This window comes from Pomacea canaliculata, linkage group LG3 (assembly GCF_003073045.1).
Source record: "Pomacea canaliculata isolate SZHN2017 linkage group LG3, ASM307304v1, whole genome shotgun sequence".
In the NCBI taxonomy this organism is placed as follows: Eukaryota; Metazoa; Mollusca; class Gastropoda; order Architaenioglossa; family Ampullariidae; genus Pomacea; species Pomacea canaliculata.
Window position 1 is genome coordinate 10,382,011 of NC_037592.1, and position 15,999 is coordinate 10,398,009.

A 15,999-nucleotide genomic window follows, 5' to 3' on the forward strand; every position below is an offset into this window, starting at 1 on the left:
CCAAGACGGTCCTCCAAGGTTACGATGAAGGCGGTCGACCCCGTGGTAAGCAGAAGAAAGGCTGGGTGGGTAGAGAGAGGAAGTCAATGACAATGACAGTGTGAGTGAGGGAGTGGATGAGCTGAGGACCAACGGGCAGACCCAAGACATCTCGGCTGACGTGGGTTCATGAATGCGAGATTTTTCGGTTATGGCCAAACTGAGCAATCGGCGGGCAGCTCTACTCCACTTTTTGGTCTCATGAACCTGGCATTATAGGTAAGACAAGGTAGTAGAAAAGGTAGACTAGGATGAAGATTAAAGTTCTGTTTGCTGAAATAAGGGTCCTTCCTCTGGTTCTTTTGTCTCCTGAGGTGAAGGGCTTTCCTCTGATTATCTGGGTGCCACTGACAGGTGAGAGATAGCGGGTCAGACAAATGATCATCTCATTTCGAGAGAAGCACCTACGGCGGCACCGAGTTTCTGATTTAATGTTTCTCTGTACGAGTGTGTTGTGGGATTTATCAAGAGACCTGATTTACCGGTCACTGACCACTAGAAAGATCACAGTAATCCGTGAACTCATCCCTCCCCACTTCCTGATGGGAACATGAGCTTCGATCGCACTCTCCGAGCACTCCCAGTCTCAAGGTCTTGATCAGCACCAGATGTCTGAGTTTTGACTGAAGAAAAACAACATTAATTACAGACAGGTTATATTGTGGAGGTCAGGAGCACAGTTTGATGGTAATAACAAAGTACAGGTAGTCCTTTAACCTGACGGTTGTTGGGGAGAGAGGTGTTAAGAGTCATTTCTTATCTCGAGGCTAGTTTTTGTAAAGGCGGTGCCTATTTTTTTCTCTTCTTCTTTCTATCTGCCTTACCTTCCCCAACCCTCTAAAAAAATGATCCACGCGCCACAGCTAGGTCAACTGCGTTCACCCCGGGTACAGAACTGGGTAGTAGGCACACAGTGAGGTTGGAAGACCTTTGCTGTACCCGCCAAGTCCTCCGCTTCCACACTGTATACATTGATTTCATGGAGTGATTATCAGGCTAAAGCCAGAACTGCGTGCAGAATGAGGATGGTGCTGGGTTAGACGGGAGGAACACGGTCATCACCCACAATACAAATGTAAAAATAACTCCTCCCGATGTTGTATTACCTTCAAGTTCTGCCATCAGACTGTGGAGGTCTCATGAAGAGCCGGCTCCCAGTGGGAGAGATTCTTGAATATCCGAGTAACTGTGCTACTAACGAATTTAAGTTTTAGAAATGTCAATCGAAACAGAAAAGTGCTGCTTATTTATCAAATCTGTTGTGATAGCATACATTCCCGGCATTTGTCTTCATATAAAAGGGAGTAGAAGGTAGAGATAGAAAGACTGATAGAGGAAAACTGTGACAGGAACAGCCGTAAAGCAGCAACATAAGAAGGCAATCACAACTAATGCCATTCTTCACTGAGCAGGCCAAGATAAAAGAACAAAATGAGGGTTGATAGAAACAGAGACGGAGACCAAGACTAATAAATGTGAGAAGTGGTGGGTGTGTTTAAGATCTAGAGACAGAGGGGAAAAAAAGGCGACAGAATAAGAGAGACATATAGGAAAAAGTTAAGAGACAGAAAGAAATAGCGCGAGAGAACGAGAAATGAAAAATGTAAAGAGAAAAAGAGAGAGCCGGGAAGAGAAACAAAAGATATGAGGAAAAACAGTTTAACAGCATCGCAGACAGCAATAGAAGATGAAACATCGGCTGACGATCACAAGAGGCGCCTTCCCGCCGCGAGTACAGTTAAGGGGAGGTAACGAGTTTTTACTACACTTGTCAGTTACGTCCCCTTGATCGTTGGGTCGAGCTCGTAAGAACGGCTTCACGTCGAGAGGCTAGAACTACGGCAGGTAACACCGGCAGGTAACACCGCCACAGTCGCAGTGCAGCCAGAAATCAAGTCTGACACAAAGAGCAGACCCTCGTCATTACAGTCCTCCTTATCGCTTTTCGTCGCTGAGGTTCAACAGACTGAACGGCAATGAAAGTTGGACCAACAGACCTACTAAGGTCAGCTAATTGACAGACTTCACGAGGCAGAGGGCGGGTGGCTTGCTGAGACGACTACCACCCGTTAAACCATGACAAAACGCCATTTGTTGGCCCGTGCGCGTCACATTCCGTTAGTCAGTATGAACTATGCTTACTTCATTAGTACCCGGATGGTAGAACAGACCCCCTGATGTTTGTCACTGACACTGCCGATTTGCCCTGACAGGTGTACGTCAGAAGCTGTCAGAGTTAATTATTTCCAGTTAATATTGCATCTTGCAGACAGAAATTGTCAAATTCCAAGCGTGCAGCCATGAGGACAGTTTTAGGGTTTAATGGATTGTACTTGCTGCTGAGAGGTCGATGGATCACTAACTCTAATACAAACAATAATTCACTTCACTTCCAAACGAGATATTTGTAGGGGTGTATCTTGAAAACTGAAGTGAAGGGGAATGTTCCCCCAGATTTGGGGAATCTTATACTAAGCTTTACCGAGTCATTAGAAAAAAAATCCACCCCACCAGACTTTTAACAGTTCCTAACATATCACGACATTTTCAGTAATGTTTTTCAGCGCTGTTTGCACCAGAACTGGGAGTCAGCAACTTGCATATTTTCAATAGAAAGTGCAGATTACATTAAAACCTGCTGCATTTCGCCCGTTAAGCCTTTTCCCAAAATAAAAGGTTTCATGTAATATTTAAAGGGATATTACGTGAGATCGCGCGATGAAGTGTAGAGGCTCAGCGTCAGAAGAATTCTGACGTTTTTAAAATTTATTTTTTATCTTGGCTTTCACCTCATTTTCAGGGAACCGTCTTTAGTTGTTCCCGTGAGTGGCAGTGTCCCTCTACCCTGCACCCGTCCTGCGATATCGAACATGTTATCTAAGCTCACTTCTCCACGAAAATGGTTTCTTGTCTGTGATCAGCAGGTTCCCTTCGTACGCTACCTGGACACACAATTCAGTCTTTTACTCCGAGATGGGAACCTCTTTCGATTCTAAAGTCTTCACACAAACTCGTAATTATTTCCTTGCCAAAAGTTCGACGACAGAGCACTCATCGCCTTCCGCTTCTTCACCTTGTTTAATGACATCTGACCATGTCATCAAGTGCGAGCAAGATAGACTCTGACTCGGGCTTTCAAGAAAAAGAGATAAAAGCTCTTAAAGCTCTTCTTAGCCGGGTAAAGAGTCCAAGTGTCAAACCTCCAAAGTGTCTCGATCAAAAGCAGTGTTTCCCATCCATAAAAAAGCAAGAGATTTTCAGACAGTTAAAATTGCTGGAGGTTTAAATGCCTTCAGTTTAAATTGTTTTTATTTTAGAACAATGATGGGATTTTACAGACACTTTGCTAAAAAATACACTAGAAAGGCCCATAATGTTAAAAAAGTATTTTAATTGCGAGTTCCCTGTTTTTATGAAAAATTGCGTCACTAACATTTGCTAACAATTAATGAAATATAAGCTTTAATGTGTTTACTTTGTTTTACATGTTTTGCGCGATTTTATCTCCGCTCTTCACGTTTTCAGACCTCTTGAGGCCAAAAGTTTTTAATGTTTACCTTTTCAGACCTTGGGAAATTGTCTTGAAATAGTTTGAAGACAGAAAACACAGGGCGAATGTTTAGGTCCGTGTTACTTCGCTGGTCACATAACATTTGCTGAAGATACTCTCAGAAGACAAAACTCCGATTACATTTTACCAAACATGAAACTAGAATGTTATTTCCTACTACATCAGAATCTGTGGGTTGATGGGACCAAAAACTGCTTGAGACCAGGTCTCGCATGAGTAAAAATGGCTACCAGCCAGCTCCCAACGCAAAAAGTAACTTACTACATAAAAGCCCCGGATGTATCCTCACGGGATAGCTCTTATCACGACAAGTTTGTTCTCTCCCCTGTTGGCGTTGAAGCTAACACCGTTAACTCCCCTTGCACGAAGACGAGTTGCCGTGTGCGATGGTTTCGGCGTGTCATGTTCTCGGTGTGTCCCTTCCCCACTCAAAATAATAATAAAATAAAGGAAAAAAAAAAAACAATCCATCTCAGAATGGGTCTAGCGACTTACTGTTGGAAGGGGCGAAACTTAATTATGTTATATGTGTAAATCTGTTAGAGAAAGCAATTAAGATATCATTCAGGTGAAAAGCTGTTTGCGAATGAGTAAAAACATTCTACTTCACTGCAGGGAGGAACTTCAAGACATGGTTTCATTTAAACAGCCATAAAGCAATAACAAATCATCATCCTGCCTTCTGGCACAAGGGGTACATAAATCTTGCAATAACTCCGCCTTCGAGGAATAATAAGAGGCAAAGGGCACTAAGCAAGGCAATGAAACGGAATGTTTACGAGAAAACCCCAAGCAGACTGTTAAGAATTGAATTTTGTATCTGTCAACAACCATCTTACTTTTCCTGTAATACAGGCGTATTAGAAAGAATTCATTAAAATAGACAAAAGAAGGGAAAAAACCGCGTATTACTATAAAGATTTAAAGACTAGTCATCTATATTTATAAGAAAGTGTCCAGATGTGTGCAGATGACTGGTCGTAACAAAAATCTTACGTGGCTTAGCAGGGAAAAAAAGAGTACATGTCTTGCGTGTCTGTTGTTGTTCACCAGCATATTCCGGTGAGTTACAACGCACAGTTTTTTCCTCCTTTGTTAGCGCAGTGCTTAATACTTATAAAGCAGTCAGAGAGAATAGATAACGCAACATCTATTCTCTCTGATGCAATCGTCAGAGTCGCTTTGCCCCAATTTTAGCTCGCAACGCACGCCGACACTCGCTCACACGCTCTCTCGTGCGCATGAGAATCTACGCAAAAGGTCAACTGAGGTCACGCAGACTTGCATACACTGCAGTCGCATAACTCAGATGCTGCATGTGCATATACAATCGTGAGAACGGGATCTATCCAGGGTGGCGTACGTATGAAAGGGATCGGTATGCGACCAGAGCCATCCCTACCTCCTCCACGTAGCGGCATTGCCACTTGTCCAAAACACCATCTCCGTAAGGGGTGGGAGGGTGAGGTGGGGACGAACGCGCGCCCTGACGCACCAGACGCAGCACGTGGACAATAAGGTTATTAGCTGACCTTCTTGCCCTTGTGCTGTTTGCTGCTGGAAGCCCGCACATTACTTCCGGCCCATAGGTCCCTCGAGGGCAGGTTAACTTCGAGTTCATGACTGAGGCCCCAGAAGGAATAGTCAGCAAGACGGGTGCTTAAACTCTTGACATTTCTCAATAACACCTGCACGCCACCACGCACATTGCTTGCACGTAAGTAGAGATCTGATCACCTGTAGTATGTCTACCTGATAGCCATGCAGGAAACGCTTCAGAAAAATGCAACCGATAAAAATAGACGGGAAACAAAAGTTAGCTTGCAAGAAATGAAGGTCGAGGTATTATCCCTATTAAACAAAAAGCTAATTTTAAGTAAGAAAGGAAAGAAAACTCGTTTTCCTTTATGCATATATCTACACATATCCCCTGATGCTCACATATACAAACATATATCCACTGGCGCTCCCAATGCGAAGCAGGGGTGGCGATATGGACATAAAAGTGCGAAGGAAATATGAAGAAGAAATCGTGATAAATAAAACCACTTAAAGTAAAAGAAAATGAAGACTAATAGGGGAAAATAAGAAGACAGTGCAATAGAAACAACAGAGAGAGACTTAAAAGTGTCTGTATGTGTGTGTATGAGAGAGAGAGAATGCATATGGTGTTAGCTTTAGTGTAGAAGACAAAGTGTTTTCGGCCTTAAAGCAGGGCTGGTGAACTTTTTTTTTTTCCAGCCAAGGGCTGTTTTGATATTTATAACACCATTCGCGAGCAATACAAAATAATCAACTTAAAAATTAGACTGTTATATTTGGTCAAGCCGTAGTTACACCATAGAGTCCGTCCTGTAATGGACGTTCCTTCTTGTCTCACATTATACGTTATTATTATAATTCACTTAAATTAAATTTATGTTACTATTTTGAAAACATCTCATAGATTTACCAAATTTCTAGTCTCGCCTAGAGTTGTCCGACCAAATGATGTTGCCAACCCCTGCATTAGAGGGAGCGAGTAAATAGGAAGAAGCTTTTTGTCAGTTCCTTGTCTAAGGGAAGCAACTCAACATTTGCAGGCAGGCGCGTATTAAAAGTTTTTACCACCCCTTCATTGCCCGACCTTAACTTTCTATAGTTTACTTCAAAATATTTAGTAAAAAAAACCATATCTACTTATCGTAAGAGAAGTAAGATCTTCACCATTAAAAGTTAAAGCAAATGAGCAAACTACTTAACATACACAGAAATTATGTTTAAAGAGACACAAAAGAAAATTCTAAAATGTATCTTCAATAAATATTTCTTTTCTAAATTTTATTTTATTTTTCTAAAGCAAATAAAGAGTTTGTGATGACTGTCTAAACATGGATTTAAAAGGGAAGCAATGACACGTTTTAATAAAGTACTAGTTTTACTTATAACAGGCGAATAATAAGGGACGTAACTCTTAAAGCATTAGTGACTATACAAAACAGGAGTAGCGTCCCTTTAGTCGTAAAGCCGCGACGCCATGCTGCAACTTCCCCTGAAGAACAGCGGAGATAATGGTCATGGCCCCAGTAAAGGAGTATCAACAGTTATTACCATTAGTATCAATTCGAGCACAAAGATTCTAAACTGAACTTTCTTTATAACGGGTCAACAGCAGCGCAGCATCGATGAAAAAGTACGTCGTGTGGGAGACCCTGTAACTCTGAAGCATGCAGTTTTCACGTGCTCGGTTCGCTTCGCACGTGGGGATATATGTATAATCATATAGATGTGTGTGTGAGAGAGAGATAGGGGGAGGGAGAAAAAGATACGGCCTTGATCCCTATGAGGCGCGTCCTACTTAACTCGTTGTATCTGGGAAACAGCAGAGTTGCCACGCCTGCCACTTCACCGCCCTTGCCGGCGAAGGCAAAATCATTCCTTCTGCCAAACAGCAGAGACACAAAGACAGCTGACGGACCCCAGAAAACTTAAACAAATCCAGGCCTCACTTTGCCATCTGTAAAACATTTTTACCAGATTTTTTAAACGTAGTTGTTGCCTTAAAACATTTAGCACCAACATAGGTCGCATAAAAGCTAAAATTAGCAGTTAGCTTTAACCGAAAGGATGGAACAAGTATTGTTATTAAAATAGAGTTTGCATTCCATGACTAAGTAGGAACAGCTGGTGCAAAATATAAACATGTGGCTTAAATCAGGACATACGAAGTATGGCAGAGAAGATCGTACGCTGGAAATAACATCTGTTTATAGGACATTGGGGAGATATAAATAACCGACTGCAGTTGCCTTATCTCCTCAGCTTCATCAGGTTCCTCGACGATACAGCATAGGTCAAACTCTATTACCTTTAAGCAGAATCATGGCAGGACATCTGCCAAAACTAAACATAATAGAAAAGAAAGCACGGATCTCGTTCAAGACAGATAAAAATAGTTTACCTTTGCGTTTATAATACAGTATCGAAATGTGATGTGATGAAGGAATATAAGATACAATAAAACAGTCATAAATAACTTTAAACTCATTTAAACACACACGGCGTGACTGATGACTACAAAGTACCACCGAGTACACGAGAAAGAGAGATTGAATAAAATACCACAATACGACAGTGCCATGCCCTCTTTGTACAGCTGTGTCACATCTAATTAAAATAAAACCACCACATAAAAGTCACCAGTCTCTGATACAAATGGATACTCAATGTATCGAACATTCTGGTTAACGTTAAGGACAGCAGCAACAGAAAGACTAATAGGTCTATAGTGTTGGAGATAGGTATACACCAGGGATGCACAACCTACGGCCCGCGGGCCATATCCGGCCCGCGACGCGGTGCCATCCGGCCCGCGAAACTTCTGCCCACAGTGCAAGAAATCGGCATGTTAGTAATAAAAGAAGACCTTAAAAAAACGAAAAAAAAGGAAGAAGAAGTATTTATCCCCACGTAGGGGCGTTTCCTAATCTTTTTTTCGATGGATGAACATTTCGATTCAGTGCTCCGACTTGGTGTCTCTACGATGAGGCCGGACATTCAGAAGTTGGTTTCGGGTAAACAACTTCAAATATCCCACTAATTACTACATAATTAATGGTAAGTACAACTTGTTTCTAATAAAAAAAATGGTATCTGCTCTATTTTTTTTTTCCTTTTTGTATTTTTGCGGTGAAGTAGCCCGCGACACGGCTGTCCGAAATGGATATGGCCCGCAGGCCGAAAAAGGTTGGGCATCACTGGTCTACACTATTCAGTGTCTATGGTTTGAGCACAATCCATTTCCTTTTTCGTATCTTCTAACTTAAAAACAAACAAACGCATACACACAGAGTAAATTTTATTGTCTTCATCTTTTTTCATTGTAGGTATAAAATATAGTTAAGGATAGCAGAGTGATTTTTATAGCTTTCAGCTTTTATACTGTTTAGGCAAAATATACTTAATGCAAATTTCCATTTTTATAGAAATGGTTTCTTAAATCTCAAACTTTATTATTAGTTTGAAATTGTCATTAATGGTTTTATATATATATACCTCTCTCTCACACGCACGCACATACAGACAAGGAGAAGGGAGAAAGGAAAAGGAGTAATAGAGATTAACGCGATTAGACTGCCGAGCACAGTGTGTGTTTGACCTTTCCGTAAGGGTGACAGGAAAACAAATACGTCTTTTATCATCAAGCCTTCATCAGCACCATTCCCGCTGCTGAAACGTTTGCTAATGTTTCCTCAAGGGGGTGAAAAACAGCTTAGATGTGAACAGAGTATCAAACAAATAAATCCCTGGCAGATATCACCCGGCCTGTCATCTGAACAGTCCCGCTTATTTCGAACCACAAGCGCCCTCTTCTGCATCCGGCCAGGATCTCGGCGCAGCCCGGGACCTCGTGAGACGCGAGATAAAAGCTGCCAGGGACCGCAAGTTGCGCAAAGCATACGTCACACCGCCACGCTCATAAGCGCCCTTGACAAGATGGCGTGATTACGAGGTGACGACGGCCCCCTCCTCCTGCTCGTAACGCAGCGTGGGACGGCGTGTCGACCGGGTCCTCTCAATGATGACAGTTATAACGTGGGAAGGTAAGCAGCGGCTTGTAAATCTGCTTTCGAGCTATCTCGGGTGGAATTTATAATCTTGCAGTGTTTTTTTACAGTTTTTAAAAAATTTCTCCGCTTGTCCCTCCCGGAATAAGCTGTGCATACGGGTTAATGGCTTTCTTGTTTCCTTTGCCGCTAGGTGGCGGATATTACCCTCAGTTTCTTCTGGTCTGCACACATGTGACGTCATCGACTTCCTTGCTCATGGTAAGATAACTGCAATACTGGCCGATCTCCAAAATCCCGTCGTCTTTAACAGTTTCCCTTGCATTTCGTGCATATGCTTATCTCATAATACTCCCACCCTTCTTAAAAACAACAACAACAACAACAACAACAACAACAACAAATTAAAATAAAAACAAAACAAGCTGGAGAAATTCAATGTAATGCAAGAGCCTTAATCTCCAAAAGCCAGTGTAATGCAAGGACACATTAAAAGGCAAACGTCAGTCGAAGACGTCGTATCGAGAAAACATTATTAACACTTAATCTGCCCAAAAATTATTTGGTGTTGTATCTGTATCAAGAAAATGTTATTAAACCTACGTCTGTCTAAAAGACTGTCACAAATCTTATCTGTGTTCGGTTGCTAACTGCAAGGACAGGGTGCGCTTGAGGATTGCAACTTCCTGGTGAGCCATGACTTTCAAAACAGCGTTAAATCTTACACTGACATTTGTTCTTGTCTTTTTTTTTTTTTTTTTTTGAATAACAATCTGTCTTCTTATCTACCTGAGCCCCCTTCGATGTCAACATTTCGTCTGCTACCTTTAAGTCTCTGCCCCTCCATATCCAGCTCACGTGACCCCTACAGGTAAATGCACAAGCATGGTGTGCTTAGAAAACATGTGCTAATAGCAGTGTGGTTATGAGGCTAAACAACACCAACAGCTCACGACGCCCTCTGTAGCACACGTGACCTGAGGTGTTGGGATGCGGTCTGTGAGATGTTTAGATACCGTCTGTTACAAGTTTAGGGAACAGGTCCAGCCAGGCCTCGTACTGCCTGTTCCGCAACATTAAAAGGCTACAAAAGTCAAACTGTTGTAAACAACCGGGTGAAGCTTTAAAAGATAGCATTTATCCCTAATTTGCAAACTTCCTTCCTTTCCTCAAATTCCGTTCATGAGGTACACGTCTACGAACCTCGTCTAGCACAAGAAAAATAACATCATGGCGGTAGGAGGGTCCTACACTTTGCCTAATTAACATATGATTAAAACAAACAACTTTAGTTGATCCATGTTTTTCTAAGGTTCAGTGCTTTTTTAACCCCTTTCTCTTTATGGCGATGAATAAAGGGATGTTTCCTCTCTCTCAAGAACGGAAGGGATGGGACTGATTTATTCAGTTCGGGGAAATATTATTGTTTACTGGGCCCAGCCTAGTCATTTGAAAGCACTTTCGCTCCCTGGCAGGTTATGAAGAATCACAACTGGCGTCTCATTTTATGCTTATCGGCCACTCTGCAGTCGCTTGAGGTCATCAAACATGCGCAGTCAGATTCTGTTTAGCTTCCGGTCCATCACTCGTGTGTATATTATTGTAATGTCTCACTCTTGCCTCGTCCCACAGACCTGAACATAGCGCCCTACACAAGAGAGGGTTTTGATCTTAAGCTGCTCACTCAGCCACTGGCAGTCAAGTCTATAAATTGTTTATTATTTTTATTGCTTTTTATTATTTTTATTCCATGTTGTAAGGTTTGAGAAAACTGACCAAAGTACGAGGAAGAGGCACAGTTCTTTGACTTTTGATGGAACTGGCATGTACTACAAAGGGGCACAGTTCCTGATGTCATCTTGCCATTTGTTTTCGCCTGTTTCTTTAATGGTCGACACTTGCGGTCTCGACATGAATACCGGCTGAGGATACACCAAGACACTGACATTAAACACGTTAACCTGAGGCTCCAGACAGTTTTACTGGACACACAGCAGCTGTGATCTCGACACGAAACATTAGGATGCACGCATGATGAAAAAATGCTTTCTAGTATTTTAATGATAAAACGTGTTTTCACGGACCACGGAGAAAGCAGAAAAATAAAAAAGACAAGAATTAGAAGCGATTCAGATATATAGTCTTGAACAATGCTGCTTACAGTTGAGACACGAGACGAACAGTCTTCGCATGCGTTCAGATCCACAGGACCATTGCGTTGGACTTCCAGTGTTGGCCTACCATGAAGCATGATACACAGCAGACTTGACAAACAAAAATGAATTAAATACTCTAGGAATGCTTACGTCATTATTCACTGATTACAAGTTTTTGTTTTTGTTACTTGTTTTCACGTCGAGCTCTCGAAAACGAAAAGGAATGAAACGCAATCACTGTTGCCACTCACTATCTCCCACTGCTGTTCTACTTTCTGCTTCCCTGCAAGTCCCTCCCGATGTTTCGGATAAAGTCCTCGAGAATTTTACAGCCACGACCCGTGAAGTCTTTAGTAAATCTCCTTCCGATAATGTCGGCCTCCACTCAGCAGGCGATCCATAGTCTGGCAGAGACGTCTATAAATCACCATGGTGACCGAGTGACTTGGCGCGCAGCACGAAACACGACCTTCGCTCGAGTATCTCCAAAGTTGGCGGGGAAACATTCCCTACATAGCAATGGGTAGATGTTATCGCTGGCTCAGACAGTTATCAATACCCACGCGACCGCCATCACAGTCAGACGAAAAGTGACTTCACGACCCAGAGTGGACACCAAGATCGTGGTTTCCCCCAAGTTTTCGCTGGATAAAGTACCCGAGAACAGTGTACATATGCAGCATCCACAATTTTCAAATGATTTCCCTCAGATGTATTTGTGAGAGGTTAAGCTTTGTGACAGGTCAGGTCAGCTCGTGGTGACCAGGGGCCGTAGCTACGAGGCAAGAGTAAGTCGTTTGATGCGAAGTCATGATACAATTAAAACCTGATAATTAATTTTAATCTCGTCTTCCCACCAGCAATGAACCCAGCCCCATACTGGTCATGACTCTTTACTCCCAGGTCTTTGTACATGAACTGACACTGGTAATACATCTTCACCCCAGGGCAAGAACCGATTTTTTAAAGCTGTTCAGGCTGATGTGAAGTGCGACTGGTTGTCAGAAGGTGAATATTAATAGTCAGAAGGCTAATATCAGTTGCAGAAGGTGAATACCAACTGTCACAAGGCAAAAACCATTTGTCACAAGGCAAATTGCATATTTTTCAGAAGACAGATTACATATTGTCAGAAGATAGATTACATATCGTCACAAGATAAATTACATATTGTCAGAAGGTAGATTACCTACTGTCAGAAGATAAATTGTCAGAAAAATTGAAAATCACGAGAAGCCGTTGCAGTGACGTACGATGCTGACGTTTGAAAAGACTTTCAGAGCCACTAGCTATCTCAGACTTTGTAAATCGACAGATAACTGCTTCCTGCTCACTTTTTGTCAAAAGGTTTGCGGATGAAGTGTGGGTGGCTTCCACCCGGAAATTGACGACCGCGTGTAAATTTGTAAACGAACGTGGAAACCGTAGGGCAGCAATCTAATGTTACAGCATCAACAGACAGACAGAGAGAGATAGAGATGAGGGGAGACATAAAGGGGAAATCAGAAAGAGGTGAAGATGTGTGTGGGAAAGACCGTGAGAGAGGGAGGGAGGAGAAAGAGGTGGAGACATATAAATCGTTGGCGTTGCGTAAACTTCCTCCGGTGGATTGCGTGAGCTTTCTGATATAATAAACAAGGGAGATAGCAGTTAAAACGGCCTGAGACTCATAATGTGCAGTCTAGCTCTGTATGCCGCCCCTGACTTCCGTGATAGCAACCGTGGGAAGTTCAAGAACACTCACAGAGAGAGAGAGAAGAACATTACCATTTGTTAGTAAAAATATATTTTTTTAGACGAGAAGGAATGTATGTTGTTGCCCATGAAGGACTATATACTTCTCGATAAGTACAGTAAGAATGCAGACAGAGAACTAGACCTATTCTTTTACATAACAGAAATATATATATATGTTATATGTCAATTCGAAATGCATAATTTTCGACAGCTGAAATTTATACAGTTATAAGTAGAAGAATAATATTAGAAATATATTCTTTTAACTGTAAAGCTATTTAGCATTAGACAAATAGATTTTTATAGTTTTAGATAAGCGGGAATGTGTCCTGTTAGACAAAGAAAAGAACAAGAAAATATAGGTTCGACCAAGCAATGAACCAGAACGGCTCTTAAAGTCCAGAAGTTGAAAGACGCCGACACTAACACAGTCACTGAAGTCTCAACTGTGTTTACCACATCAGATAAACACCAGAAGACAGTTGAGAGTGGATTACCTCTAGTCCACACCACGATGGTGCTGCGTGGTGAAAAACACAAACACCAGTGGATAACAGTGATGTATTCATCGCCACTTGTCTTTCTCTTGTATCAACGTTGGCCAGCGGAGACGGTTATCTCCCCGCTTGCGTGGTTATCTCCTGTTTGGGAGACGGAGAAAGGCCGAGCCTCGGGGCCCACAGCGGAATCGGCGGCGGATCAGTTAAGAAAATTGAGCAGACACGTGTCTCCCACACATCTCGAGACAAGCTGGCAACGGCAGTCCTTGTCAAAAAAAAAAAAAAAAAAAAATTAATTTCATTTTTTTTGTCAGTGCCGTGTTTAAAAAAGAGAAATGAGTTGTTGCCATACTATCTTCTCAGAGCAGGCAGTACAGATAACTCCGTCAGTCCCAGCTAATGACGCGAGAAAATCAGGGGCGCAACTCTTACAAACCTTCCGCTACTTGCTCCATCACCACCCCCTCAACTCTGCTCCGACATTACAAAAAAAAAAAGTGTGGCACACTTGTTTGCCATTTATCAGTTTTCTACTTTATTTCTGACTTTTGAAAGACCGTCTTTCTCATCGCCCTGACGTCATGGATTTTTTTAAAAAAGACTTTAATGCAACTTGGCAACATGTTGTTGATAAACAGCTTGACAGATGATGTCATACAACGGAACGCCCACTTTGGCTTGACGTCATGAAATCGACCATCTACTTTTGTCTGACGTAATGAGACGGACCATCACTTCCATTCGACGTTCATCGTCGTTTTTCTTTTGGGTAAAACGGCGAACTCTCGGAAAACCACGAGAATTGGAATGAACAACGGGACTTGCACAAGGACAAATGTCATTTGAACGAGCGAACGAAAGAAAGAAAGAAAATCCAACCCTACAACATCGACTACCGTGACGTGAATACCAGCTTCACCACCACAGCAACAATCATCACCATGAACATCACCAACAGCAGCGCTATGTCATCATTGTACAAGGTGACATGGCTACATCCTGGTCCTACAGCATCTGACAGCCCTATAAGCATACATCCTGGTCGTACAGGGTCTGGCAGCCCTATAAGCTGACGGTTAGCCTGGCAGCCGTTCTGTGGAATAACGAGCGATAACAAAGGTGAATGACGACAGCGACCTCGAGACCCGCTCGTCTGTGGAAGGACATGGCGCTTCGTTAGATAGCTGCAAGAAATGAAGAAATGTTGCTGGCATCCGGAACGGCTAATAGGAGGAGGAGATAGTCAAAGGTAATTAGGAAATTTTTATTCACACAGCCTGTCGTGTTGGAAATGAAGGGCGACAGACTAATTATAATGAACACGGCAATCAGGAGAGGCTGACGCACTCAGCAAGTTAATCGTCTTCACACACATGTACTTACATGTCCGCGATAATAGTTTGATATACCACACACCCACGCAGACATGCGAGCACATGCACAAACAGGACACAATATATATATGTACAAACACACAAACAAGCAAACACACACACATGATACGCGCGCATGCGCGGGCACACACGCACACACAGAAAAACACACACAGGGGGAGAAAATGAGGAATGGAAGAGTAAACAAATCTAGAAAGTGACAGTTAAACAGGGAAGGAGAGAGTGTTCGAGCAATAAACTGCTAGTTGTGGAGGTTTCACTTGTCGCCCCGGGTGGGGAAAAGTTACCCAAACAGATTCAATTTAGCCGCCACCGTGTGGTCTCGTGCAGGCGGCCCCGGCAAGTGACGCAGCAACTGCTACAGCAGCAGCAGCTGTATCCTTGATGTCTGCTGCAACTACTGCACTTCGTCTGACGGCAGCCGCCACTGTGCAAACATCCACACCACAGCCTCCACATCCAGGTCGCTTTTACTAGGCCGCAAATGCCAGAGAACAGAAAACTGCCAGATGATGGGTGCCGCTTGAAGACCACCACCACCATCTCCACCACCGCCACCGCCACCACCACCTTCACCATCACCACCACCACCACGGCCTTGGCGTCGAGGTGGGCTTGCCACAGAAACAGTCTGCAGCTTGACATCCGGTTTTGTAAATTCATTTCTTAAATTAAAAGCTCACGCCCAAACACCTGATTTTCGTCTGCCAAGATTAATTGCGCACCTGCGCATGGTGAGTGAAGTGAGAGAGAGAGAGTGCAGTAGTGTGCACAGGTGAAACACAGATTTTGACAGCCAAGAGGCGAACGTTTACAATCTTCTCTACTTTCCTGCTTCCTGTAACTAAACTGTTGCAAGATTGTTCAATCAACACCAGCTCAGTTTTCAAACCTTCAGATCCTGTATCCTAGTGTCACTGAGAGATCAGTTGTGATCCTCATCTCATCACAGATACTGATTTCAGAGATGTGTATCTGCACTAAAGATAAAATTTCTCGTAAGAAAAGAAACTGAAACCTGAAGGTTACAGGAAAATATAAAAGGATTTACCGGAA

The 15,999-nt window shown here is 42.7% G+C and overlaps 1 protein-coding gene and 1 long non-coding RNA gene across 2 annotated transcripts in view; one reads left to right on the top strand and one right to left on the bottom strand.

The window, feature by feature from the left end:
* The window catches only part of LOC112558839 (DNA damage-regulated autophagy modulator protein 1-like), a 63,301-nt gene that overhangs the window by 25,468 nt on the left and 21,834 nt on the right, over positions 1-15,999 (bottom strand). The gene's annotated exons all lie outside the window — the stretch shown is intronic.
* LOC112559262 lies at positions 8,283-15,809 on the top strand. Its single transcript, XR_003098307.1, has 3 exons — positions 8,283-9,192; positions 9,350-9,417; positions 15,274-15,809. It is a non-coding gene; the product is annotated as an uncharacterized LOC112559262 (long non-coding RNA).